The sequence below is a fragment of the Tenebrio molitor genome, chromosome 1 (genome assembly GCF_963966145.1).
Source record: "Tenebrio molitor chromosome 1, icTenMoli1.1, whole genome shotgun sequence".
Taxonomy (NCBI): domain Eukaryota; kingdom Metazoa; phylum Arthropoda; class Insecta; order Coleoptera; family Tenebrionidae; genus Tenebrio; species Tenebrio molitor.
The window spans coordinates 27563538-27577812 of NC_091046.1; the positions used below are offsets into that span (position 1 = coordinate 27563538).

Below are 14275 nucleotides of genomic sequence, written 5' to 3' on the forward strand. Positions count from 1 at the left end.
TTAAAATACAGAGTGATCAACAAGAAACCAAATCAAGAGTGCTACCTCATCTTTTGTTTTATCGAAACGTATTTCTATCATTGATCAGCCGCTTTTATTTACTTGCTGTAAACACTCGTTTTGTTGGTTGCCTACCTCTCAAAAATCTATTATTAATTGCCTTTATAAATTTTTTGTAATTCATGAATAATAGATTTAAAAGCAAGTTATAATTAATTATTATTTATTATTGATTAGGGAAAAAACACACAGTTACACAAAATTCCTTCATAAGGCACAATCTTGAGTTACAAAATTTTAAAAATTATTATTTTTCACAATTCTTTGTTTTGTTATTTTCTGTAAGTGTAAAAGTTATTATTCTCTCATTTTTGGGTAATTGAGAACTTACTCGTATTTTTCTAGCAATGTTTAAAACATTTAAATTACTCCAAGGTCAAAAAATAAGTTTTCACAAAAACTGCTCAAAATGTTCTCCATTGTGGTCCAGACAGAATCAAACTCGCCTCTCATAATTTCAAAAACCCTTATGAATCTGTCAATTTGTTTAGGGTAATGTGTGGGTTTTATTTCTTGCAACACACAAAGGGAAACAAATTAATATCCTTCCTAAAAATTTTCTGATAAGTGCCATAACACAATTTAACTTGCTGTCTTAAACGCCTTATGAAAGTTGAGGGATGTTCCTTGATAATTTGTCGAACATTTTGCACCATTTCTAAAATTTGAACTAAGGACTGACCTGACTTCTTCTTAATGATGGATTATGATGTGCTAAAATTAGGCACTATAATTTTAAGACATTGATAAACTTGTTGATAACCAATACCATCAGGTTCGGACATCTGGCTTGAAATTCTTCGGTGTAAGGGGGTACAAAGTAAGGCCAGTCTTCATTTTCTTGTTTCACCCTCTTTCGAAAATAATCTAATAAAAATGCCTTCTCTTTAATGGTAAAACCCATTTTACAACTTATTCTGGGATAATTATTGCTTACAACTTCAATAAACGTCTGTAAACTTTGCCGAAATAGAAGATTTGTTTTCTAGGTTAAATCACTTAAATTGTCAACAACAACAACCTTGGATTTTGAAATGTGACATTTCAACGAAGCATCTCCGTACCAGTGGCGTCGCGTTTGGCAATAAAGATGATAATTTACTTACTCTTACAAATGTAAAATGTTGCCCTTGTTAATCTTATAAATTGTTTCCCTTATCTTATAATAATAATAAAATGCACAATTATAATTCCAACGTCTAAAATTCATAAGGTGTCATTTTTTATTAAATAGCGTTTGAGACCATAAATTGTCTACGCCCATGTTTTCACCGCTTATGTGCATATGATTTTGCTACGACGTGACCGATAATTTGCAACGCTTGCTCTGATTTGGATTCTTGTTGATCACTCTGTATGTATTTTTATAAACTAAAATTGACTTGTCCAAAGATTTTTTTGAAGAAAATTTTGTTTAATTTTTAATGAATTTATTCCATACTTTTGCCGCTCACTGTAGTATCCAAATTAAGCTAATATTAATAACGGGTGTTTTTTTAAATTTGGCGTCGTAGTAGGCGTTAAAGAGTTGATTGTGAATGCACTATTCGGGTAACGGATCACGGATCAGCTGTTTAAATCTTACGCTTTTATACGAGGGGTGCGTTCTCAATCGACTCTCCAACGCCAACTTCGACGCCAAATTTTAAAAAACACCCTTTATAGTTAACAAATTATTAACTTGTTATCATTTATTATCTATAGAATTGATATTTACATCTTTAGAACTGCTAAACGATGAACTCAGGTTGTCTGAGTAATTGCTGTGATCGGGTGAAAAGTCTCCCTCTCTCGAGTACTCTTCTCCACTGTCATTATGAATAATAATATAGGCAGCTAAAAATACAAAAATTTAATAGGGAAGTAGGAAGTACAGTTACGATCACGGAATTTCGTCAGTTATTTTACTGTCAATTGGAAAAAAACTTGTGTCGCCTAAGCTTTATTGTCATTATGACTGATATCCAAAATTTTTGTGACAGAAATTCTGTCATGCACTTTTGTTTTGATAAAATATTCAAATCATTTTTGGAACAAAGTTGGAAGATTTTTTAAACTATCGGATAGATTACAATTCAATGTCCTAAACTGTAGAAAAAAATTGTGAAAAAAATATTTTTACAATTTTGAATCAATATCACGACATTTTGTCATCATTTTGAGTGCTAAAATGAGCTACTTTTGCGCACTAGTGCTAATATGGACTTTCATTTTGCAACGATTTTTATATGTACAACAATTTTATTCAGAATTAAAATAAAAATTACAATTGGTTAAATTTGAAAAACAAATACCAGAAGTTACACGCGTCAGATATGTGAACATTCGAAGCTCCCGAAGACGATGAAGCAGTAACAGTTTCATTAAATTTCATTTTTTTTTCAATCTGAACATTCGAAGCTCCCGAAGACGATGAAGCAGTAACAGTTTCATTAAATTTCATTTTTTTTTTCAATCTGGGTGTTTTCCTGATCTTCTCCACCTACTAGCAACTTGCCGATCTTCTTTTTATTCTCTAAAGAATCATCTACGTATCTTTCAACTACATTTGAGGATTTCCAGGCTCCATGTCTTTTTATAACCGACATATCAGCTCCTGCATTAGCTAATAAAGACGCTGAAGTTCTTCTAAAGCAATGTCCAGTATATTCTAGGGAGTTCCAAAAAAATTGCAATAATACTTGGGAGACCACCGAAGGTATTGATGCCCACTGGTTGCACGGTACATCTTCTCTTTTTATAATTTATAAAAAATCTGGCATGAGGAGTATGAGATGGGCGCAGTGTTGCATATTTGCGAACCATATCCACCAAGTTTAGGTCTTTGAAATTTCCTTTTGTTACTGTGAACTCACGAGGCACTTTTGTTTTAGTGATCGGCAACATAATTTTCATAAATTCTCCTAAATCTTCTACATCATTTACTTTTAAATTGAGTAATTCTTGCCTCTGACAAGCTCCCGTAATTCCTATTATTAAACCCACCTGAAAACAAAAAATAAATAGTAACCAAACTTATACGACAAAAAAAACTCTTACTTTTTGCATTAAGTAATCTTCATCATTTGCTGTTGTAATAAACTTTTCAATATTTTCATTACTGAAGCTTTTGGATTTCTTGGCGCGATATCCTTCACTTTGTCGTTTCAAAAATGCGATCAAATTTGTGTATTTACTCAAATCAAGGTTTTTGTTGATTGAAATCATGGTTCTTAACATGGAATATACACTCCACAACGTTGAGGGCATCACTTTCTCATTAATGCAAATTACTTTTTGTTTAGACCTCCATTCTTCGAAACGGCTGTATGTTGTCTCGTAAGCGACGCGGGTTTTCTGGGGGATTAAATTTGAGACGGCCTCTTGTGCAGCAGCTTCAATACGCTCTAGAACGTTGTCTTCTTCTGAATCACTCATTTTTTTTCCAAAAACAGTTAAATAATCGCAAACTTTTAAAAATGCGACAATCTTCAGATCGTTTTCGTTGTTTATTATAAAAATGCCAGTAACCAACCAAATATTTTCAGCCACCTATCTTTTAAATTCAATTTATTCGCGGTAAAAATTAATATTTTACTTAAATTTTGGCAAAATTGTAAAACACCTTGTATGCAACTCGTTGCAATACTTCGCTTTTTTCGCACACGACGTGTTCACGTCTAGTGCGAAAAAAGCCTTCGTATTGCAACTAGTTGTATATAAATAGCTATTTAAAGCGCGCCGGAATAATAGTAGGTACGTCGAGCGGGCGCCAGAATAGCGTTGCCGTCGGCTCAACCAGCACCTGACCATCTCCACTTTTGACTTTTGTCACTTTTATTTAAAAAATAAACAGCGAGATCTTCTCGAAGCTTTTGGAAAGCAGAACATGTAAACATTTATTGATTAAAAAAAAAAGAAAAAAAACGTTAACGCACAAATAATTCAACAAATTAACAAAAATTATCAATGGAATTGTTCAAAGTGTTTTCCTTCGATCTTGAAAATTTCTTCTGGTATTTTGTAATTGTCGCACTGTATCAAGGGTCAGTTATTCTTCCCCTTAATTCCTCCACAGTTTCTGGTTGACCTCTTATGAGGTCGTAAACTTGTGTTCCTAAATGCCCCCATAAAAAAAAAATCGAGTGGTGTAAGGTCAGGACTTCGTGCAGGCCAACTGAATGGTCCACCCAACTATCAGGAAAGGTTTCATTTAAAAACTCTCTGACGTTGGCAGCACTATGGGCTGGTGCTCCATCATGTTGAAATATTATTTCTCCGTTGTCTCTTAAAGCATCCAGCTCCGGGCCTACCTCCATTTGAAGGAGATCCAGATATCTGTGCTGGTTCAAATTTCCATCAATAAAAAACAGCCCTACTAAGATGTTGCCTAAAATTCCAACCCACACGTTAACTTTTTTACGATATTGCGTATGTTTTTCTTGTGTTCTGTAGGGATTTTCTCTTGCCCAAACCCGTCTATTTTGTTTGTTAATTTTGCCATTCAACGTGAACGAACTCTCACCAGAAAATAGAATTTTATTTAAAATATTTCGTCTTCATTAATTTTTTCCATCCAGAATTCACAAAATTCCATTCTGGGAAAGTAATCACGGGGCAACAGTTTCTGCACATTTTTAATGTAAGACTTGAGTTTTTCAATCTTCAGGGCTTTAAAGCAGCTGCTTCTTTCTTGACGCATGAAATTCTTCTGCCAGATTACTAAGAGTGGTGGTGTCTTCTTCAACCGCCAAACAGAGATTCATTGTTAAATCTTCTGTAACAACATTTGAATTTCTTTTCGGTTTTTTGTGCCCAAGATTTAAGCAACCTGTTGTACGGAAAGCATTGTACCATTTGATTATAATAGTTTTACTCGGAATAGAGCGATCAGGATATGCAGTAGCAAAATTCTGGCTGATTTCTCTACTGGACATACCTACCTTTAATGAATGCTGTTACATGCTGAACACGTTCTTTAGTTGTAAAAACTGACATTTTTTAACAATTATTATTCACAATAACTTGTTAATAAAATGTCATGAAGTGAATAGTACATTTTTGTTCGCATTTCGCCTACTACGTTTTTTGTCAAATTATTTATTACGTCCATTAATTTCAACTTTGAAGAGTAAAATTAGTTGAATAAAACTGCTTGTCGTTGTTCAAACAGTATGCATTACGTAGTCTTATTAATGATTTATTACAAAAATAAAAATCAGCACCAAATCTGCAGTGGATCATAAGTTAACAGAGTGCCAAAAAAAGTCCAATTTACACAAGAACGAGTTGAATACAACGTTTTTTTGTTCGAAGACCCCCTTAAAGGCTCCAAATCGCTTAAAATCTTTAAAATTAACTTGACGTTTCGTTTTGATAAGTTGTCACAATTATCAAAATCCGTTCACATAGGAGAAAATTCTCCAATTGTGACAGTGTCGAACAAGTTAAATTATATGTAGCGTCAAAACTTTCCTACTTATTGGTTTGCGATTTAATGATAACGTTTTTTTTACCAGATCTGATGATTCCAAACATACATTATCTAAAACTGGTTTTACAATGGTTCTAATAATAAAATCACACGCTTTGTTTTTATGGTCTAAACACTTAAAAATAGGATTTTGTATTAGGAAAGGATACAAAAATGTTGTTAACTCTTCACAAATATTATCGCATTTCAGGTGTGGAAGAGTTTTAACAGCAATCTCAGATACTTGTTTTACTAGAGTCACGAAAATACCACTTCCATTAGGATATGTTAATCCTCCACGGTCCTGTAGAGCTATAAGTCTCAGTAAAGTTCCGGGAAGAGCAGTAGAAACCATCACAGAAATTTTTAATAGTATATCCTGCCAAAAATGCTACAGGGGCAGAATAAATGTTTGGATCTGGATCTGCGAAGTGTTTACTTTAATTTTGAATTTGAATACGAAGTTAGATTGGTAAAATTAGATCCCCATGGTTAACATTTGTTTTACTGCAATTTGGAAGAATAGTGTTAACACTCATCATTATTTTGTGCAATATTTGAGGATTTTGAGGCTTTTACAATCCCACAACGTAAAATTTGTCTCCATGCGTATTCGGCTGTTCTAGAATCTGTCATATCGTTGGATCCACCCTTTAGTCTTACATGGGAAAAAATAGCTTCTACTGCATCAGAAGTAAAAGATCTGGTCAATACATAATAGAATCCAACTTGAGAAAAAAGATATTTGACGCAGCGGTAGGTGCTATTAGAAGTAAATATCAAAGCATGTGCAGTTTCCTTTGACAAGCCACGCATACCTGCATTGTTAGAGCTATTCTGAATCTCGTCAACGTAATTTGGAAAGGTAACATGGAGCCAAAATAAACGTTCTGAAATATCCACGTATGATGCTATGTTGCTGTCTAAAGAACGAATGTACTGAGTTTTACTGGATACATTGTGAATTTGGAAGAATGCGATGGGTCCGAGTTGTCACTTCTTGACAGTTGGTATGAAAATCGTCTACGTTAACCAATGAAATAGACGACAATCTTTCGTTGCTAGATGACGGTTGTTCCATTATTCACCACTGGTTAATAATGAAAAATTATTTACCTGTCACTGGGCCAACGTAGAAAAACGAAACTTCTCAGTGTTCTATGACAACCGATAACGCTAGACTTTATTACTAGTAGTGAAAAATAGTATATTATATACCAAGTTGGAGAAGTTAATGATTATAGCCAGAGCGCCAAGATTAGAGCCCGAGGCGCGCCGAGGGTTGTAAGGCACGAAGGCTCTAAGGGACTTCTCCACCGTGGTTTATATACTATTTTTTTCACTACTAGATACGTTAAAACCCTTTCTGAAAATAATTACACTAGTTTACAAATAATTATTTTTTATATACTTTTTGTCAAAACCTTGTTTTTATGTTTAGTTGCCTTCTATAAAAGACAAATGATAGTCAAAATTTTCTTATCACCTCACAGTTTTTTGCTAAAAAATATAATATTTCTGCTTCTCTGCACGAATGCCTGCGATTTAAAGTGCATTGTTTTAAGACATCTGGTATCAGAAAGTGTCCTAAATTGTACAAAATGTATAATAGTAGATCGTGTAAATTACCTTCTGATCGTTTTTGTTGCGTTTGTGGAAAATTTATATTTGCAAAAAAAGAAGACCTATATCAGAAGCACTGAAATCAGGATATCTGCATTAATTTGGTTTTGCAATAACACATCAAGAGAAGAAATGGGTTTCACACGTTTTTTGTGAAAGCTGCAGGATAACTCTCACACGATGGGTATCTGGACAAAAAAAAAATCTTCGATTTGGAGTTCCAGTATTTTGGCAAGAGCCCGTGAATCAGGAAAACGACTGTTATTTATGCATGACACCGACTTTAGGTATAAATTCCAAAAACAAACATAAAATTCTTTGTCCTGATGTTCTGTCTGTCACAAAGTCGATTCTACATTCAGAAATCCTACCCCATCGTGTTTGTCTTTGAAAGAAAAAAATGCTTGGATATCTTTTAAAAATTTTGTCAAAGGATTTTTAGGAAATAAAAAGGATAACTAATATCAGGAAATTGTCTCGCAATTATTGCAAAATTATCACTAGATGGCACAGTGGTCCGATAACCCATAAAAACTGGGCAAAATTCCTAGCGCTCAAAATACTTAATTTTCATTTGTTGAAATATTTATAAGTTGTAAAATGTATAGAATTTATTGGGAAAAATTGATGCTTTAATATTTTTATGTACCTATTTAAATTAATTATTAGTTCATGTGTAAGGTCCCATTTAGAACCCACAAATTAGATTGAAAAAGTACCTATTTAAGATAGCTAATTGCTATTCTGTTTCAAGTATAATAGAATCTAGAGGCATTAATAGATTTTCGAGTTCCTGTTCCTGGTCATCCATATCATGACTATTTGCATTGCCGTCATCATCCTGCTCAATAGTGGGTTCTGCAAATAAAGCAACTACTTCTGAGGGCAACAGTAACTGCTGTTTTTTTCTTAATCTACTGCTCAAGCTTGCACTAGATACAAGTGGATCAGACGTTTCAAGAGACATGTGTTATACATATGAAATAAAGGAAATCAAATTATTATATTATTACCTATTAAAAACATCTGTCAAATTGTGAATTCTACTGTCCTTCCTGGCATGCATTTCTCTGTCTTTCTTATAAAATTTATTTCTAGATTCAGCCGCATCTTCTCCAAAATTTCCTAGAGGTAATATACTGTTTAATAAAATTTCTTTCCCATGAATTAAGACTTTATGGACGGATGCAGGCATGGGGTACCAATCATAAAGCTTCATGTACAAGTTTCCTGTTTCGCTGCAGTATTCTCCAAATAAATCTGGATTTAATGGATACTGACAAGCAAGAGCAATCAAAATATTTTTGAATCTTTTTATTAATTGTTCATCCACATCTGTTACTTCGGCAAATTTTTCTGTTTGGTTAAAAGCCCTACGTGGTGTATTGCCATCATTTGTGGTACCCGATCCGTTAGCTTTTGGCTTATCAATATTGAGCCCCATTTGTTCCCAAAATCTTTTTTGAATTTCTAATTTTCGTTGCCTAAATGTAATTTTTTGAGCTTCACCCCTGACCTGCCAGGTTCTCAGTTCAATTCTGTATGCAATGTGTAGGATGCATTCGAAGAACCGTATCCACGCATGCAAAGGACTTATTCCATATTGTAATGTGTGGGGTCTTGCTTTAAAGACTGGCGAACTAAAATTGGTCGTGCTTTGAAAAGTTTTGGGCGTTGCGCCGCAGATGGGACAAGCTTGGGAAGATTTGGTGTCAGTCAAAGCATTGAGGACTTTGCCATCAATTAGAGTCATATGCAAATCAAATCGTATCCGTAACCATTTTTCGTTCGAAAATATTATGTCCGTGTGTTGAAGACATCGGATTTCCTCATCTAAACTGATTTTTTCTTCTAGAATATGTTCTCTACTTTCTTTAACGTATTCGATTTTTAATGGTCTGCAAAACCGTATAGACTGCGGCGTGTAATTATTCCATAAAATTGTGTTAGTATTAGTTGCAATTAACCGCAGAGGAATAACTGTTGTCGCAAATATACTAGAATCATTTCGTTCGTTGTCATTAGAAGTAAATTTCTGATTATAATTTGAAAAACCCGAGCTTCCATCAAAACCATAACTAAGTACTAGAGTTGCTTCACAAAACGTTAAGTTCTTGTTGTTAAGATACTGCTCAATTACGCTGTTTTGTAGCTGAACAATACGTCTAACCGTACGATCTAAAAGATTACCTAAAGGTACTTTAGCTGTTGTTTCACTAACAGTAAATCCACTTATTCGGCACTCCATTTTTGCTTTTAATATTGTTGCATATGGTGGGTATATGTCCGCATTTCTTTCTTTACTTCCTATACGCATATTCATATATTGACTTTTGCTTAAATTATTATCTAATAAAAAGGACAAAGCTTCATCAGGGCTGTAGGCAACGGGAAGTTTTTGTGGGTTTGATAAAGTTTTTCTTATTTTAGAAGATAGTGAGGGAATCCGTCCCATTTGCTTTAAAACAGCAGCTAAATCTGAATTTCCGGAAACTCTTGCTGCGCTACTAGCAGCATGAACCAACATATCCGGGTCCTGATCGCATTCTGATACTATTTTAGAAACTAGTCTTCTTTTTGAGCGATCTGATTTTTGATGATAAGAAAGAGATGGACGGCCAACAGGAGCAGATGAAGATCTGGATTGCACAACAGGATGTTTAGGAGTATTCAAACACATTTCGAAGTAGTTCGTTAACCATTTTACATTTTGGCGAGAAAATCGCTCGAACGTTCTCTTACATCTAACCCATTTGGTTTGAAATTGTCTGCACAATCGTCTGCTCCTTTCAAAAATTAATTGTTTTTCGTTATGTGACATATTTTCTTTGTCCGAAAATTGATTTATAATATAGGCACGCACTGCGGAATCCTCTCTGCCTGATGAATGCCAAACTTCGAAAAGGGTTTGATAACTTATGCGTATGGCGTCTGAAAATGGAAGATTTTTGCTAAAGGGGCACCTCGGGGCAGGGAAATCTTTTACAAAATTTTGTGAAAGGGTTGAAACTACTTTTTGAACTAAAAATTATGTTGGCCTTCCTTGGCCAATTTAAAAAAAATTCTGTTAAAAACCATGAAAAAATGTCGTTATGAACAAGTCCTCAAATTTGTTTGTAAAAGCTTTTTATTCTGTTCTAATTTATGGCGGATATAATTGTAACATAAGGCTTACCTGCTTTTATATTATTCATGATTTAAGACAAGATATCAGTGGCGGCTGGTGCAGGGAGGGCGCACAGGCATTGCCCCCGCAATTCAAAATGGGAAAAACGGGAGAAACAAATATTATTAATTTTTTGAAAGAAATGTATTATTGTTTTGTTTGGATATTGTATACCGATGTTCCTATGTAGATATTTGCATTCACCTCAAAGTTTAATTGAACGAATTTGAGCCGATGCGCTCACCTTATACATTTAATTCTTGTGGACGGGCAAGCTCAGTGGCAGCCACGTAGCTATAGGTGGGCCAGGGTGGGCCCACCCGTGTGCCCACTTCGAAAAACTTAAGATACACATGGAAGTTTTGAAAGAAAAATAAACTAATTAGTCATTTACGATAAAAGTGTGATAACTTTAACAAATTGCAATAATATGCAAGAATCTACCGCACACAAATGTATTAAGTAGTTGGTATCCGATTTCATTTCTTCCTTATCGAGGCTGACTAATTCGGCTCAACAAAAATTGGTTCCGATTACGTACTGTCGAATTTGCAGTTTTAGGAAATGGTTCCACGAAGTTTGTATTATACAGAGTGATCAACAAGAAACCAAATCAAGAGTGCTAAATCATCTTTTATTTTATCGAAACGTACGTCGTATACTAATCAGACACTTTTATATCATTGCTGTGCACTCGTTTTGTTGGTTGCCTACCTCTCAAAAATCTATTATTAATTGCCTTTATAAATTGTTTGTAATTCATGAATAATGGATTTAAAAGGAAGTTATTATTAATTATTATTTATTACTGATTAAGGAAAAAACACACAGTTACATAAAATTCCTTCATAAGGCACGTAATCTTTGGTTACAAAATTTTAAAAGTAATTATTTTTCAGAATTCTTTGTTTTGTTGTTTTCTGTAAGAAAAGTGCTAAAGTTATTATTCTCACATTTTTGGTTAATTGAGAACTTACTCGTATCTTTTCTAGCAGTTTAATTAAAACATTTAAATTATTCCAAGGTCAAAAAATAAGTTTTCACAAAAACTGCTCCAAATGTTCTCCATTGTGGTCCAGAAAGAGTCAAACTCGCCTCTCATATTTTCCAAAAACACTTATGAAGCTCTCAGGTGAAATGGACTGCCAAAATTCATTTATGGTGAAAATTTCTTTAAGGTAATGTGTGGGTTTTATTTCTTGCAACACACAAGGGAAACAAATTAATAGCCTCCTTCAAAATTTTTGCAATAAGTGCCATAACTCAATTTAATTTGCAGTCTTAAACGCCTTATGGAAGTTGAGGGATGTTCCTTGATAATTTGTCGAACATTTTGCACCATTTCTAAAATTTGAACTAAGGACTGACCTGACTTCTTCTTAATGATGGATTATGATTCACTAAAATTAGGCATTATAATTTTAAGACATTGATAAACTTGTTAATAACCAATACCATCAGGTTCAGACATTTGGTTTGAAATTCTTCAGTGTAAGGGGGTACAAAGTAAGGCCAGTCTTCACTTTCTTGTTTCACCCTCTTTCGAAAATAATCTAATAAAAATGCCTTCTCTTTAATGGTAAAACCCATTTTACAACTTATTCTGGGATAATTATTGCTTACAATTCCAATAAACGTCTGTAAATATTTCCGAAATCGAAGATTTGTTTTTTAGGTTAAATCACTTAAATTGTCAACAACAACAACCTTGAATTTTGAAATGTGACATTTAAACGAAACATCTCCGTACCAGTGGCGTCGCGTTTGGCAATAAAGCTGATAATTTACTTACTCTTACAAATGTAAAATGTTGCTCTTATTTATCTTATAAATTGTTTCCCTTATCTTATAATAATAATAAAATGCACAATTATAATTCCAACGTCTAAAATTCATGAGGTATGATTTATTATAAACTAGCGTTTGAGACCACAAATTGTCTACGGCCATGCTTTGAACGCTTATTTGCGTATGATTCTGCTACGACGTGACCGATAATTTGCAACGCTTGCTCTGATTTGGATTCTTGTTGATCACTCTGTATTTATCTTTATGGTCAATGACTAAGACTGTTTTCGTCTTTTAGTCTTAGTGTAGTCGAATATTGAGAAGTAACTCGGTTACGGCGCGCTTTTCTTCGTAGTCTTATTCGTTGTTTAAAATTTTCTTGAAAAATGAGTGATAAGCGAACTCTGCACGACTATTTTTCTTCTGGTAAGAAGCAAAGAATTAGTGATGATGAAAGTCCAGTTCAAGATGAATTACAACAACCATCGACTTCTCGTACGAGTACGATTCCAGTAGAATGTCCCGTAATAACTGAAGTAAAATTAAAATCTGATTCTGATTTTGATTCGGATGACGATTCTATTGCCAATGATTTTTCATCTGAAACCGATCTGGATGATGACGATGATGAAAAATCAGAATCAATCGAATTTACCGAATGGTTACGTCGTGGGAACGAGTATAGCGCTACCTCAAATGCAGAAAAGGATGTTAACACTAAAAAGTCACCTGGACCAGCTGATCTTTCCCAAAGTCCTGAAGATGAACCCAAACAACCCGAATTAATATTATTTCCTCGTACAAAATTTGGTAATAAACAAAGACAGTTCAGCAGCGCTTGGTACAAACTCTATCCAACTTGGTTAGAATACAGTGTATTATGTGACGCCGCGTTTTGTTTTGTGTGCAGACATTTCTCGGTTAATCCCCCTGAGGTGTTTGTTAGTACCGGATTTAAAAACTGGAAAAGGGCCTTGGAAAGAGATTCTGGATTCAAAAAACATGAGGTCAGCATGGAACATAAAAATTGCCATTTAAAGTGGATCAATTATTCTAAAATAAGAGCAAACGCTGAAACTTCGGTTATGAGTCAAGTTAACGAGGCTCATAGAGCATTGGTAGAAGAAAACAAAGCATATATGACAATTGTCACTGATATTCTAATTTATACTGCAACACAAAATATTGCTCAAAGAGGAAACCGAGAAAATCTGGAGAGCTCCAATCGTGGTAACTTTTTGGAATTATTGGATTTGTTTGCAAAGCATAATCTGGTTGTGAAAAAAAAAAATTGTTGAAGAAGTTTCAAGAAATGCAAAATACACCAGTGCTCAAGTACAAAACGAGATTTTGTTTATTTGCTCCAAAATGATATTGGATAAAATAAGTGACGAGATTAGACGGGCCTCATGCTTTGCACTAATGTGTGATGAAACAAAAGACATTTCTAAGACGGAACAGATATCAGTGGTAATCCGATATTATTTAGATGGAACAATTTATGAAAGGTTTATTGGTTTTAGAGCAGCAAAAAATTTGGACGCTAAATCATTACTATCATATATCAAAGAACTTTTAAACCAATGTGGTGTGGATATGCAAAAGTGTATTGCCCAAACTTATGACGGTGCTAGTGTAATGAGTGGCCGTGTAAAAGGTGTACAAAAACTTTTTCGCGACGAAGTTCCTAGAGCAATATATGTACATTGCTATAATCACAGATTAAACCTGATCACTGTGGATATTTGCAAAAACCTCTCTCACGGTAAATTATTTTTTGACTTTTTGGAAACTCTGTTTGTTTTTATGTCTGGTTCTGCAGTCCACAGTCAATTTATTGAAACTCAACGACAAATTAATCCTGAAAAGAAACCTGTTGAACTAAAAAGAATTTGTTACACAAGATGGACCGCACAAGTTCATGCTTGTTCGGCAATTAAAACTCTAGTTACAGAAATTCTAGTTTTTTTAAACAAATTAATTGCAGACAAGAGTGATCGATCCGCAGAAGCTATTGGAATGTTGCATCAAATTGACTTTAACTTTATTTTTAACTTGTGTATGTATTATAAAATCTTAAATTTATTTAAAGGTGTAAGTGATTATTTTCAAAAAGTAACGTCGAATTTAAGTTCAGCAAATATTCTTTTAAAATCTGCCGAAGACACTTTCAAAACAATGAGGAG

General features: G+C 34.0%; 2 long non-coding RNA genes across 3 annotated transcripts; both read right to left on the minus strand.

Moving 5' to 3' along the window:
- Positions 1-206: 206 nt before the first annotated feature.
- On the minus strand, positions 207-1495 carry LOC138141305 (uncharacterized). 2 transcript variants are annotated; one of them, XR_011163068.1, is made up of 3 exons: positions 830-1426; positions 392-774; positions 207-339 (listed from the first exon to the last, which is right to left on the minus strand). It is a non-coding gene; the product is annotated as an uncharacterized lncRNA (long non-coding RNA). The 2 variants fall into 2 exon arrangements; XR_011163067.1 differs by having other exon boundaries at positions 207-774; positions 830-1495.
- Positions 1496-11086: 9591 nt separating this feature from the next.
- LOC138140171 (uncharacterized) lies at positions 11087-12348 on the minus strand. The gene is made up of 2 exons (XR_011162448.1): positions 11279-12348; positions 11087-11221 (listed from the first exon to the last, which is right to left on the minus strand). It is a non-coding gene; the product is annotated as an uncharacterized lncRNA (long non-coding RNA).
- Between the last annotated feature and the right edge of the window lie 1927 nt (positions 12349-14275).